Source organism: Lactuca sativa, chromosome 3, assembly GCF_002870075.4.
Source record: "Lactuca sativa cultivar Salinas chromosome 3, Lsat_Salinas_v11, whole genome shotgun sequence".
Lineage (NCBI taxonomy): Eukaryota > Viridiplantae > Streptophyta > Magnoliopsida > Asterales > Asteraceae > Lactuca > Lactuca sativa.
This window is the reverse complement of record NC_056625.2, coordinates 238,858,067-238,873,138: the sequence shown is the minus strand read 5'-3', so window position 1 is coordinate 238,873,138 and position 15,072 is coordinate 238,858,067.

Sequence of the window (15,072 nt, the reverse complement as noted above, 5' to 3'; positions counted from 1 at the left end):
TCCTTGAGCATTTGGATCGTCCGCTCACTCTGTCCGTCCGTCTGTGGGTGGTAGGTGGTACTGAAATGCAGCCTCGTGCCCAGCTCCTCATGGAACTTCTTCCAGAACCTGGAAGTGAAACGTACATCTCGATCTGACACAATCGAGATCGGTACTCCATGCCGCCATACCACCTCTCTCACATACAACTCTGCCAGCCTCTCAGCGGAAGAGCTCTCACTGATAGCAAGAAAGTGAGCGCTATTCGTCATCCGGTCGACGATCACCCAAATTGCATCGACACCCCTTGCGGTCCTCAGCAATTTGGTGATAAAATCCATAGAAATCTATTCTTACATCCACTGGGTAATCTCAAGTGGCTGTAACTTGCCATACGGACGCTGGTGCTTGGCCTTAACTCTGCGACAGGTCAAGCACCTCTCGTGTAACACCGTGAATTTCAAAATAATTTTTCGGAAATTATAAAAATATTTCTCATTTAATTTTCATAAAAACATTAAGTTTAAATCCCAATTCACATCATACAAAATCCCAAGATCATATATATATATCAAAAATCCCATGCGTGTGTACAGATTAAGCCAGCGCCTTCCCACGGTCATCGCTAGTACCTGAAACAACAACACTAACACTGTAAGCACAAAGCTTAGTGAGTTCCCCAAAATACCACATATACATATATTAGCCACTCGAGGCTATAACTCTATGGGTCCGTGCACCCAAGCTCTGTGAACCCTCAGGTTCTAACTCTGGGAACCTTCCGGTTCCAACTCTATAAACATGCACAACATAAATCACATAGACATCATGCAGTACAACACATAGCATACACATAACATACACATACTCTGACACATAACTCTGATTACCTACTCAAGGTAAAGTATAGTGAGAAGACTCACCTCGTGTATCTCGATAACTCGCGAATCCTGGAAATCACTCGTGCTCGATCCTCCGAGCTATAATCCTCCTATAACATCATATATCTCTTAATTAACACTTTTACCACTAAGGCTGACTACCCCTATCAAGTCAACTCTGGTCAACGGTCAACGGTCAACTTTGACCGGACTCGGCGAGTGCACTAGGGCGACTCGGCGAGTCTATACATATTCACCGACTCTCTAGGATTCTCTTTTGACACGTCGAGTACTCCCCTGACTCAATCGGTTCCACCTGGCATGAATCGCGGGGCGACCACGACTCGACTCCCCGAGTTTCAAGAACAACTCGGTGAGTCCCAGCTCGACTCAGTCCAACTGTCAACCCTCACTAACTCTCCCTGACTCACTGAGTCGACCCTTAACTCGGCAAGACCATTCGCTGAGTGGTTAAGGACAATCTTCATGCTACTCGCCGAGTCTGTTCTTCAGACTCGGCGAGTCCATGCCATCCATCAACTCAAACTAGCTTCTGAGGTCAGATCCGCACCATCCACTCATAGATCTGGCCCTCCTAGGCTTATTCATCATGTAAAGTTCATATCTTGGTTACCATACAACACCTACAAGGCTCTTTTTGGAGAAATAACCTCTAAAATGGCAACCCTAGCCTCCAACCCAAAAGGGAGGACATAAAGCATGACATTAGGGACTCTCTGGACCTACTAAGGTCCAGATCTAAGCACCATATCCCCATGGGACCTCTCACACTTCCAATACAAAGCAAATAAGGCATGAAGAAACCTTATATTTGACCAAATCACAAAAATACATAAATGAGCTCTGAATGATACCTCAACAAGCCTCCTCAGATGAAATGAAAGAAGATCCCAGCTCCCCAACTCTTCTAGCTTGACTTTCCTCTTCCTTTCTTGCAAAACCACACAAATTTGTTGAACAATAGCCTCTTATCTCACTCACACAAATCCCTTAGCTGCTTTGGTGCTCTCAAGATCCAGGTAGCCGCAATGAAGGGCCATAAGGTCCTTTAAATAGGGCTTAGGACCGGGAATTTAGGGTTTCATTAAATAGCGAGGACTCGCCAAGTCCATTCCTTAGACTCGTCGAGTCTGGGCGCGAACCCGCGTCCTGAACCGTGATCCTACTCGGCGAGTTTGAGCTCCAACTCGCCGAGTCCCCTCACAAAACTCCAAAAATATAAGCATAAAAGATACCTGGAGATCCGAGCTGTTACATCTCGATGAACCACGCTACATCCCTCTTCATACAGGGCCACCAATACTCTCTTTTCAGGTCCAAATACATCTTAGTGGCCTCGGGATGGATCGAGAATCTCGATCTATGCGCCTCCTCCATCAGTATGGTACGTGACCCGGCCAAGAACGACACCCAAAGCCGACCCTGAAAGGTCATAAGCCCTCGGCTATCGGTAACGAACTCAGATATCTGCCCGATCACCCGCTCCCTCTTGCGGTTTTCCAGTCTCACGGCCTCTACGTGGGCCCCTTGAATGGTATCCAAGATCGGAGGCGTCACCGTCATCCTCATACAAATGTTTTGTATCGACGCGCTCTCAGTCCTCCGGCTCAGGGCATTGGCTACAACATTAGCCTTGCCCGGGTGGTACAGGATCTCATAATCATAGTCCTTTACCACGTCCAACCATCTCCTCTGGTGCATGTTCAAATTGGGCTGATCCATCAGATACTTCAAACTCTCATGGTCCATGTATATGGTACACCGAACCCCATACAAATTATGACTCCAGATCTTAAGGGCGAACACCACAGCCCCCAACTCTAAATCGTAGATGGGATATCTCACCTCGTGAGGCTTCAGCTACCTCGATGTGTACGCTATCACATGCCCTCTTTGCATAAGCACCGCACCCAATCCCGATATCAATGCGTCACAATACACCACAAAATCCTCCATCCCCTCCGGAAGGGCTAAACTTAGGGCTTCGCATAACCTCTGGCGAAGAGTTTCGAATGAGGCCTGCTGCTCTGGACCCCAACTGGAAGCCTCGCCCTTCCAAGTCAACCTGGTGAGAGGAACGGCAATGTTGGAGAAATCCCTGATAAATCTTCGATAAAAGCCGGCCAAACCTACAAAACTCTTGATCTCGGTGGGGTATCTCGCCACCTCCCAACTCATCACTGCCTCAATCTTGGCCGGGTCGACCAATATCCCATTCTGATTAATGAGATGCCCCAAGAACTGGACCCCTCGTACCCAGAAATCACACTTGGAGAATTTGGCGTAAAGCCTCTCCGATCTCAAAACTCCGAAAATCTCCCTCAAATGCTCCTCATGTTGCTCTTTGGATCTCGAGTACACCAATGTATCGTCGATGAACACGATCACCGATCGATCCAACATCGGCCTGCACACCAGGTTCATGAGGTCCATGAATGCTGCCGGTGTGTTGCTGAGCCCGAAGGGCATCACCACGAACTCGTAATGCCCATAACGAATCCTGAATGCCGTCTTCTGGATATCCTTGTCACGCACTCTCATCTGATGATATCCAGACCTCAAATCAATCTTGGAGAACCAAGACGCTCCCTGCAACTGATCGAACAGATCATCAATCCTCGGTAAGGGATAACGGTTCTTAACCGTCAACTTGTTCAACTCCAGGTAATCAATGCACATCTGGTGTGAACCATCCTTTTTCCTGACGAAAAGGATCAGCGCTCCCCACGGTGAACTACTCGGCCGAATAAACCCTTTTCCCAGCAGCTCCAGAAGCTGCGAGGATAACTCCTGCATCTCTGGCGGCGTAAGGCGATAAGGTGCCTTGGCAATAGGCGTCGCTCCCGGAACTAAATCGATACGAAACTCCACATGCCTCTCGGGAGGCACACCCGGCAACTCCTTGGGGAAAACATCCGCGAACTCTCGCACTATGGGAGCATCACCAACCGAACTCGGCCTCTCTGCGGCTACTCATGTGTCCATCACATAGGCCACAAACCCACTACAACCCTGTTGTAGACTCTGCCTCGCTCTAGCAGCTGAACAAAATGCTGACCCAGTACGGGTACCCTCGCCGTATACCGTAAGTACTCCCCCACTAGGATCTCTTATGGTCACCAGCTGTCGCTCGCAGTCGATAACCCCTCTGAATCTGCTCAACTACTCCATGCCTACTATGACACAGACATTCCCCATCTCAATTGGGACCAGATCTATCGGAAACTCAACACCAAAGATCTCGAGTACACATCCTCGAATCACCTCAGTGGCATAGACCGCTCACTCGCCAGCTATGGAAACGCGAAGAGGTCGACTCAACGCCTCTCGACAAATACTGATGTTCTGACTAAATGCTAAAGAAAAAAAAAAGATCGACTCGCACCCGAGTCAAATAACACCAAAGCAGGTACATAACTTACAAGAAAAGTACCTACGCATATCATAATATAAGCACAATATCTCAAACTCAAAATAAATGGATGAAAGAATACATACCAGCCACAACAACGGGCGCTAAGCGGACCTCCTCCGCTGTCAACTGGAAGGCTCTCCCGCGAGCGTTTGGCTCCTCGACCTTCACTGGCCGACTCTCAATAACCCTCACGGCAGCAGGGGCAGATCCCTGCAGTGCTCCCTGTGTCGACCCCCACAGTTGTGGACACTCGCCCTTCCGATGGCCGGTCTGATTGAAGTGGAAGCACACTGCAAATCCCTTGGGGCAATCCTTAGCCATATCCCCCTCCTTGTAACACTTTTAGCAAGACCCCGCTCGACAAATCCCCTCATGGCTCTTGCCGCACCTGCAACAAGTGCGGCCCTTCTGGTTCCCTGATCTCGAATCGGCGGGCTTTGCCCGCTTGGCTACCGGCTGAGACTGTGCTGGTCGCCGATCCCTCCCTTGAGACTCTGCCTCCTCCCTGGCCTGAGTCTCGAGCTCAATCTCCCTCTTCCAAGAATTCTCCTGGAGCTCGGCGAATGTCCGGTACGTCGAGTTCACCATGACCTCGCGAATGTCTCTCCTCAGTATGCTCAAATATCGACTCATGCGTGCCTGCTCGGAAGACACATGATTAGGACAAAACATCGCCCTATCGTGAAACATCCGGGTAATCGCAGTAACAGACTCCGTACTCTGCTTGAGGGTCAAGAACTCCTGGGCCAACTGTTCCCTTCCACTAGGGAAACGTACTCATCTCGAAACATAGCGGTGAAACTATCCCAGGTCACCACGGCAAGCTCTGCAGAAGTGAGGTAAGTTGTCACAAACTTCCACCAGTCCTTCGCTCCCAAGCGAAGCTGGTTCAGCGCGAACCGTACCCTCAGATACTCCGTACATGCACACGTGTAGAAGCACCCCTCAATGTCAGAGATCCATCTCATCGCAACTATCGGATCCTGAGTCCCATCAAACTATGGTGGTTTTGTGTTGCTAAACTCTCGGAACAGCAACGAGTCACCTCCCTGTGGCCTAGCGGCAGCGACGGCTGCAGTGGACGCAGAAACAACAACATCAGTAAGAGCAGTGTACCGCTCATCAAAAGTCTCGATCAACATGGTCTTGATAGACCCAAACATCTCCGGTATCTCAGCTCGGATGGTCGCAACCACCTCCTCATGAATCAACTTGCGGATCTCGTCATCACTGACACCGCAGCTCTCAGGTGTGTGGCATGTCCCAACCATAATGTCTCTATGAAATACAACATAAAACTATCAGGGACTCGCTCTAGTGTACTCGCACTCAATAACTTAACCGTACTTGCTCCCTAGTACCCTAAGGATTCTTACTTGGACTACGCACTGATCCGGTGTATTTAGTAGTACAGGCCCTATACTACTGACCACACCGCATCAGTATTCACCCCAAGTCCTCCTCCTAGGATCCCAGATCACAAGTACTCTAATCTCGCTATGCACAGGCAACTCTACAGCGGACCTCTCGAAATCTCCTCTCTGCAACCTACTCACTCTCAAGCATCTCACAGTAGCAATACTCTCCTAGGCTAAGGCATCACAAAGCAGGCCACTTTCATCCTAATATGAGTATCTAGCCTAATCTAGCATGCATAACATATCATATCGTATCTCATAACACACAATGTAAGGGTATTTTGGGAAATCACCGTCGGGTGCTAGCTGATCGTACACACTGCTCTGTTCTGCTCGTTTCAAAACCTTTTACTCTTTTAGAAAAAAAATTGTTTTATTATGAAAATTTTTCTCAAATCCTCAGTTTGAGTTCGAATACGCCCGAAGGTGCATCTGAATCCCTCAAAGCAAGGCTCTGATACCAACTTGTAACAACATAAATTTTCAAAACAATTTATCATTTTTCAACAATATAAAACTCATTCTACATTTTCAAATCTCATGTTCCATAATTATCATCAAACAAAACATATCCCAAGATCACAAATAAAATCCTCTGTCTACTTGTACAAATCATGCCGACGCCTTCCTGTGATCGTCACTAGTACCTGAAACACATAACACATAACATTGTAAGCATAAATGCTTAGTGAGTTTCCCCAAAATACCACATACAACACATATAAGCCACTCGAGGCTATCACTCTGTATGACCCTCTCGTCAATGTGTCTTAGTGGGACCCTCCAGTCCCATAACTCTGTAGACCCTTTGGTCCTAACTCTATGGACCTTTCATTCCTAACTCTGTAAACTCTGAATCACACATAGCACATAATCGTATATCACATCATATAAATAACATACAACATACTCTGTCACATAACTCTAATTACCACTCTAAGTAAAGTATAGTGAGAAGACTCACCTCGGGTAACTCGGTAAATCTCGAACTCGGTAATACTGGTCTAGCCTCCGCCTAATCACATGGAATAATTACTCTAATCATGAAACTCTCAAAGGCTAGACTAATCCTTCTCTAAGTTCTCTCAGAAGTGTAAAATACCATTTTACCCCTCCTATGGCTCAAAGATCCAATCATTGACTAAGCCCTAAAAGTCAACAAAAGTCAACCCTCCAGGTTACGCTGCACGTACCAAATCTGTATGCTGGGCGTACCCGACGACTTCACAGAAATGGGGAACGCAACCCCTTACACTGGGCGTACTAGGATTACGCCCACCATAAATCCCATTTTCATACTCCTTTGATTTTGGGTCTTAAACGGCTAAGACATATACTCAAACTTCATATCTGACTTCTCTAAGGTCCCTTAATCCATAAAGTTGAAACCTTTAAGCCTTTGCATGGCTGTAAAGGTCGCTTATCACTCTAACACCTTTCCTCTTTCCTCATAAAGCCTAGATCTCATGCATGGCTTAATATTCACGTCCAAGATTGGATTTATATGAACCCACAACTCATAATACTCTGAAATATAGTAGATCTGATCTTATGAAGACCTTTTGTTCATAAAGTCTGCACCTTGGTTCCAAAAACCCTAAAAATTGGTTCATGAAGCACAAAACAACAATAACAAGGAAAGCTCTGACCTTTCTACCTCCAAGTGAAGCTCCTCCCTCTGTAGAACTCAGATCCAAGCTTCCTCTCCCACTTCTAGCCTCCACAAGAACCGTCTCTTCTTCTTCACTAACACACAAAGACACTTTTTAGCTCAAGAACACTCACACACTAGCTTGGGAATAAAATATTGCTCTCCTAGGGTTTTTCTCTGAGGAATGGTGGATGGGAACAAGACCAACATATTCCTTTTATAGTCCACAAGCCACAATTAGGGTTTGCATCTGGGCCCGCTATGCCCAGCATAACCCTGGGTACGCCCAGCGTACCTAGGCGAGTCCGCGTCAAACTTAAGTGCATGAGTACATGCAGCGTACTCTTCAGTACGCCTAACATACTCATTTTCCACAATTCTCTTTTAGGGTTAAACTTGACAACCTGGAAAAGAAGAAGGGTTTAAGAGATGCACCTGAATTTTGGGATGTTACAATTATATGAAAACCATGTTTCTAGATATTTCCTAAGCTCAAAAATCTAATCACCGAACTATGTGACCGAAATCCATCTCTCACGATCAGATTCAACTAACTCTTCTTAACCTTCCTTCTTTCTCTTAGATTTTTTCAAAACATCAAAATGTGACTATCACAACATGTGTGAAGAATATATAAGAAGGAACTTAATAAAATAATGGAGTTATTAAGTGGATGTACCTGAAGTAGAGTCGCACAACTTAACTTTACCATCTCTAAGATCTTTCAGGTAGTCAGGGTAGTTTGGTAACCAATGTCCGTTCAATTAGCAATACAAACATACTCCTTGTGGTTGGCACATGGAACTATCTCAGAACTAGCCTTTCTCTTTACCACATGCTCAAACGGTTTGACTTAAGACAATCCCTTTTCATTGGGAAGAGAAACCTTTTCTGGACTACTATTGTTTCCATTGTCAATGTCCATGGAAATTTGGGACTGATAGCCTTCAAACACTTTTTCTTGACTTATGCTCTTAAGCATTTACGCTTCAGTAACAATCAACATATGTGTTAGATCATTTACGGTCACATCGTGATCTCTCATATAGTAGTCTTTAATGAACTGACTATATAATTCAGGAAGCGAAAGTAGAACCAAGTCAACGACTAGCTCCCTTGGGAAAACAACACCCAACATCCCCAATCTGTCAATGTACGATATCATTTTCATAACATGCGTACATACAAATTTTCCATCTTTATGTCTACATGCCAACAGGGCTTGAGTAACTTCGTATTTTTCAGCTTGAAGGAAACATGACTTGGGGAGAGTCACTTAAGGATGAGGAGGAAGAGTTGGAGAAGCATGATTTCTAGTTCAACCATTGCTTGAATAAGGGAACATTCTTTTACTTTGATCAACATGTGGAAGATCATCTTTAGATAGAGAAGGAAAAACATTTCCAGAAGGACGAGGAAGCCATTGTTGTCTGAAGTTGACATCTATAAAAAGAACATATGAGAACTCAAGTTGGTTGATTTTAATACTTAATTATTAACCTAAAATTTTTTAATTAAGGCTAGGATCCATATCTTGGATTCGAACTTTGAAGAGGGATGTCATAATCAAATTCGAATCTATATAAGGTAGCTAAAACATTTACCACTTTCAATCTTATAAAATTCATAGATCTTTTGAGATTCATTGAACTATTCAATAGCACGTTTAATCTTGATTATGCTCTCACATTGTTACGGGGATGCCGAGGATCACAAACGAGATGTGAATAACCATTCAAATTTGCTTGGTACTCTCAATGTCATTTATCATCTGAAATCAACATGCTGGTTAACCACAAGCTCCATTAATTCAATGATAAATTATGAGACACACATTACCAATAATATTAGTCACATATTAGTGTCAGTTAACCACACACGCTCCACTAACGACCAATAAGGTGCAATGTGCAATTTCATGGGTTAGCATCAAGTTCACATTTTTCCTAAAGTAAATAAGAATGAGATTTTAGAAAATGTTTAGTTACTTTATCATTATACTTTTAATGAGGATTAACTATCCTATCATAATGACCCTCCACCATATAAGAGAGCGGTGGGTAAGAATTGATACCCAATGACGGTCATTTTACAGGCCACTTTCTTAAACTTCCCTTATAGTATGGTTTCGTGATTGAGGTGTACTAGCGGTTTGACTGACTTTTCTTATACATATAATATATATTAAACTCTTAATATATATATATATATATATATATATATATATATATATATATATATATATAGTATAAGGTGAATTGTAAACATTTTAAAATTCCAAGGGTTCAATATTTTAATAAATTAAACTTTTAATATAACTAAATTTAAACCATATATGGATTTATTAATTATCCTTTAGTTAATCAATTAATTAAATTATCAACAAAATCCATAAGAATGTAATTTAGGGTTCACATTTTAAATTTCAAAAATTAAACCTTTTAATTTAAATCTCAAACAACCCTAAAATTAACATTAGTTATTAAGTCCAATTTATAATCAAAATAATTATTTATTAACCAATAAAGGATATATTAATTATCCTTTAATTAAACAATTAATTAAATTATTACTCAGATCCATAAGGGTTATTATAATCAAATAAAATCAACATTATCCAATTCATAATTACCTCCTAACATTTAGGTATTATTTAATTATCTAATATTACCAAAAATCGTATTATGGCAGATTTATTAAAAGATAATTACCGAAAATCGTATTATTGCAGTCCAACACGTCGTGTTCGAAGAACACCATGATGTCTTCGAAGAATAGAATGACGATTATGTTTTCTCCTCCTTTTTCAAGTTCATATTAGTATTAAGTCAACAGAAAACTAGACCTAGGCTCTGATGCCACTGATGGGCTTTGAGCATAACATACAATCCTATGCGTACATGCAACCCTAAATAAGATCTATGTTTTCTCTAATTGAACATATAATATGAACAACAAACTGTAAACCCTAGATCTCTAAGAAATAATCAAAAATCATATAAGAAGGGTTATGATACATACCTTTAAGATTGTTATTGTAAACAATCTTGAATCCTTTCTTGAAAGACCTTTGGTAGCAAGCACCATAAGTGTCATACCTCTAATGGTTTACAAACAAACCTAGCAACCAACGAAAATTAGAAAGAGAGGAGAAGCCTAAATTTTGTCCAAGGCACTTAGAAAGATGTCATGGCCGAAATTCTACCCTAATGAGGGTTTATATAGGTGTTAGGAAGGTATTGGATTAGGTAGGTATCTCCAAGATAACCCTAATCCCTTTAATTTCTCCCTAAGGCATCCAAGGAACCCTTAGAGCCCAAGGAAAGCCTAGGAGCACTCTATATTTTGTTCCCCCCCTCTTTAGGGGTCGAATTTCCCAATGCTCAACTATTTAACATTTTTGCCTTTAGTCCATGCACATTTAATTAATTCCTTTAAACCCAAATTAATTCCAAATTAATTTTTGATTAAATATTAATTAAACTATATGATTTTTAATTAATATATTATATCTATAATACATTAATAAATCACTAATTTTGATTTCTAATTAATTAATTAAGCAAGTAATAAGTTAATAAATCATTTTTCTCTCTCTAAAAGCTCTCCTATTCAATTTCCAGGTTTGAAGGTTACCCAAAAGGACTCTGCTACTATCAATCCAAGTATATACCAATTATAGTTATGGGCTTAGACACCTAATCCAAAAATATTATCATTAATATCATGAAATTAGTTACCTTGAGCATCATAATCATCATCATGATTTGTTCCACTTAGCTCCCCCTCAACCAATGGATTAGTTTTATGGTGCTCCCCGTCAACACTAGCTTGTGAAGTCAATATATCCCCTTTAACATGTACCTATGAAGTTACTAACTCTCGCTCGATATGAGATGGATAATTCAAGTGCTCCCCCTCTACTTGACCATGTGTCAAATTCCATTCTCCTTCGACATTGACTCTTGAGGTTGATGGCGAAAGAACTTCATTTTCCTCATTAGTGATTGGCGAATCATCTGAGTGATTTGATGCTTCCGGTACTCAATTATCGTTAATATTGATCTCAACATCGATTGCCCTGTAAGGTATACCAAAGATTAATTCAAGATCCACATCTAAGGTAAGCATTTGCTCAGATTCTTAATTAGTTTCAAAAAGTATAGGTTTCTTTGAAAATTATCTTTCAACTCTCTTGACATAGTAATTGTCAAATCTGAGACTGAAACTATCTTCAACTTTTCGTGTTCGCTTGGTCAACACCCTATATGCGACAGAGATGCGTGAACATCCTAATAAAATTCCTTCATCAGCTTTCGTCTAAAATTTAGAAAGATTATCTTTGCGATTCATTATGAAACATATGCAGCCAAAAACATGGAAAAATTTCATATTAGGTTTCCTTTCGTTAATGATTTCATAAGGTGTGATGTCAAAACGACAATGAATGAATGAACGATTTTGCATGAAGCAAGTTGTTGAAATTAATTATGCATAAAAGTATTGTAGTAGATTTGCATATGTGAGCATTATCTGAGCCAATTCGTACAAAGAAGGACTTTTACTCTCGACAACACTGTTTTGATGTGGTGTGTAAGATAACGAAAAGTTATGAGAAGTTACCAAATTCGTTAAAAACGAATCTAGAGATTGATTCTTACCTTGATCTTGTGAACTTTCTTCTTCAAACTCAATTCAATGTTTTCGATAAAATTGATCATCACTTGAGTTGTTTCCGATTTCTGTCAACCCAAGTAAATCTTGAAAAATCATCAACAATAACAATCATTTACTTTTTTTTATTGAGAGACTCAACAGGTGAAGGACCACACAAGTCAATGTGCAAAAGTTCCAAAGGTTTGACGATCTTATAATCAATTGTGATTGGATGACCTTCACGATGTTGTTTACCATGTTCACACACTGCACACAACGAATCATTGTCAAAATTCAAAATAGGTAAACCACAAAAAATATCATTTAAAACAAGTTTGTTTAAATTTTTGAAATTAAGATGAGAAAGTATTCGATGCTAAAGCCAGCTGAGGTTAGATGAGGATTTCGATAGTAGGCAAACTGAGGGAATGGCCACTATAGGTTTTATGTCCATAGTGAACATATCACCCTTCCTCTTCAACTATAACAATACTTCCTTTGTTGCTTTGTTCGAAATTAAACTTCCTTCCTCATCGAAAAGCACTTGGTTCCTTGTTCCTACTACGAGTTGAGATATGCTTATTAGGTTGTTCTTTCACCCTTCAGCATAAGCGACTCTTTTTACTATGAACTTTCCATTTTTTACATTCCCATATCTATTGACCTTCCACTCTTAGTTATTCCCAAACTTTACTACTCCTTCATTCTCTAACTTACAAAAATATCTTAAATTCTCCTTTCTTCCAGTCATTTGACACGAGAACCCACTATCGATTTTCAAGTTTTTGTCATATTGCTCGTTACATACTACTTGCGATGAGTTGGAGAGATTTAGGTCCCCAAGACATTTTGGGTCCTTGGAAGTTAGCATGGAATGTAGTGTGCAATGAAGAACTAAAGCTCCAAATACAAACTTCGGTCTAAATTTTTTGATTAAATTAACTTCGTCAGCTTTAGGCATTGATATGTAATAATTCAATGATGAAGTTTCAACTTTTATTTTCTCTTTTTCAACCTTTCTTCGAGAAACATCAATGTTATTAATTTTAACTTCTTGCCATTTTGACACTTTTGACATTGATTATTGAGAAGAGGTACTTTCATTCGAGGATTCATTCAAGTAATTCTCATAATCTTGTTGGACTTGTTCTTGAGAATACTTTTTTCGATTGAAATTGTCTTCCTTTTCCCTCCAACAAATGATTAAGATTTTTTCGTATCATTTTTACCTTTGACAAAAGATACATCCGACTTTTGCTTCAAATCAGGATTTGGAAAACTTAGACCATTAGATTTGAATGGTACATGTAACATCCTTAAAATTCATAAATAAAATTAAAACTTTTGGAAGCATTCAAAAACCATTATTTATTACAAAAAAATTTCAAAATAGTTTCATATCAGAGTATCCCAGAAATCAAATAAAAAAAGCGAGGAGGTGCATGATTATCCCTTCGCCTTCCCGAGATAATCCGAAGTACCTGAAACAAAATCCAAAACTGTAAGCCGGAAGCTTTGTGAGTTCCCTCAAAAATATCAACACCATACAATCCATAACCATATCATAATAAACAGCATGCATATAGAGTCTGCAGTATGACTGGACCGCCCTCACGTGACCTTCAGTCTATCTAGCCCACTCTCAGAATCTTCAGCATGTCTGGTCCGCCCTACCAGGCCTTCAGCCTATCTGGACCGTTCTCCAGGCCTTCAGCCAAATTGATATGCCCCATTGGGCCTGCAGTCTATCCAGGCCGCCATGGGTATGTTGGCCTTCAGCCTAAAGCAGGTCCGCCTCAACCCAACCCTAAACATACAATCAATACATATATATATATATATATATATATATATATATATATATATATATATATATCAAACGCTAGCTAGCATGTACAAATAGTCAAATCGATCTAACAGATTACTAATCATAGCATCATCCTATATACCAGGATACCGACCTAACATGTCACTAAGCATATTATCATGCAATAACCAAGATAACAATCCAAAAAGAAGAGCCGACATTGGTACCTTCGACCCTGTTAGTATAGTGATGATAACTCACCTCACAATATCGAACGGAACTGAAAAGATCAAACTCGCGAAACACAACTCCAAACACCAACACCTATAACCATCATTGATCTAATTCCATTATCCAAAATTACCAAAATACCCTCATAAGTCAAACTTGGTCAACCCTTGGTTAAATTCAAAGTCATCGGTCAAGGTCAACACTCCATGTTGACCTAAATTGTCAAGTGCGGCATACACACTCGACAAGTTCCTTTGAAACTCAGAAAATCGTGAAAACCCCAGTCAAATCGTCGAGTTACCAAGTAACACGTAGACTCCATGCAACATCCAGAATGTCGGGAGAAAACGCTAACCAACTCGTTGAGTCGTCTCGCTAACTCGCCTAGTTCATGCAGAATCTAGAAAGCGGGAAACCCTCATCAAAATCATCGAGTTAACTATACAACTCGCCGAGTTCCTTCAAACCTTTTCTCATTCGGATGCTTTTAAGCGAAACCAAGGCTCTAAACTCCTAAGGTATAGTTACCATGTCAAGTTGCTAACTTTACGTGCATCCAAGGCTTCAAAAAGCTAAAACACTCAAAACTAGCCTTAGGAAGAGTTTTAGGGTATGGAGAAGGGCCAAAGCTTCATAAAGCTTGAGGCTTTATGTCAAAGAGGGACTAGAGGAGTCCAAATCTGAAACCATGTCCTTGTGACAAACTCAAACCCGAAAGTGACTCCATTTTGCACTAGAAATGACCATTTTCTTTCACAAGGGTAGATCTAAGCAATGAGAAGTCAAGGTATCAATTTTATACCTCAGATTGGTTGCTAATACAAAGTAGATAATGGATCTACAGCCTTCTTCTTGATCCAAGCTCCTTAACCTTCAAGTTTCCTTTCAAAAGAGCACCCAAAATGACTTCTAAGCTCACACACTCACAAAATGGGGAGATTAGGCTTTTCTATGGTAAGGGGACGATGAAAGGGGCTATGAATGAAACATAAAATTCTTTAAATAAGGTGCAA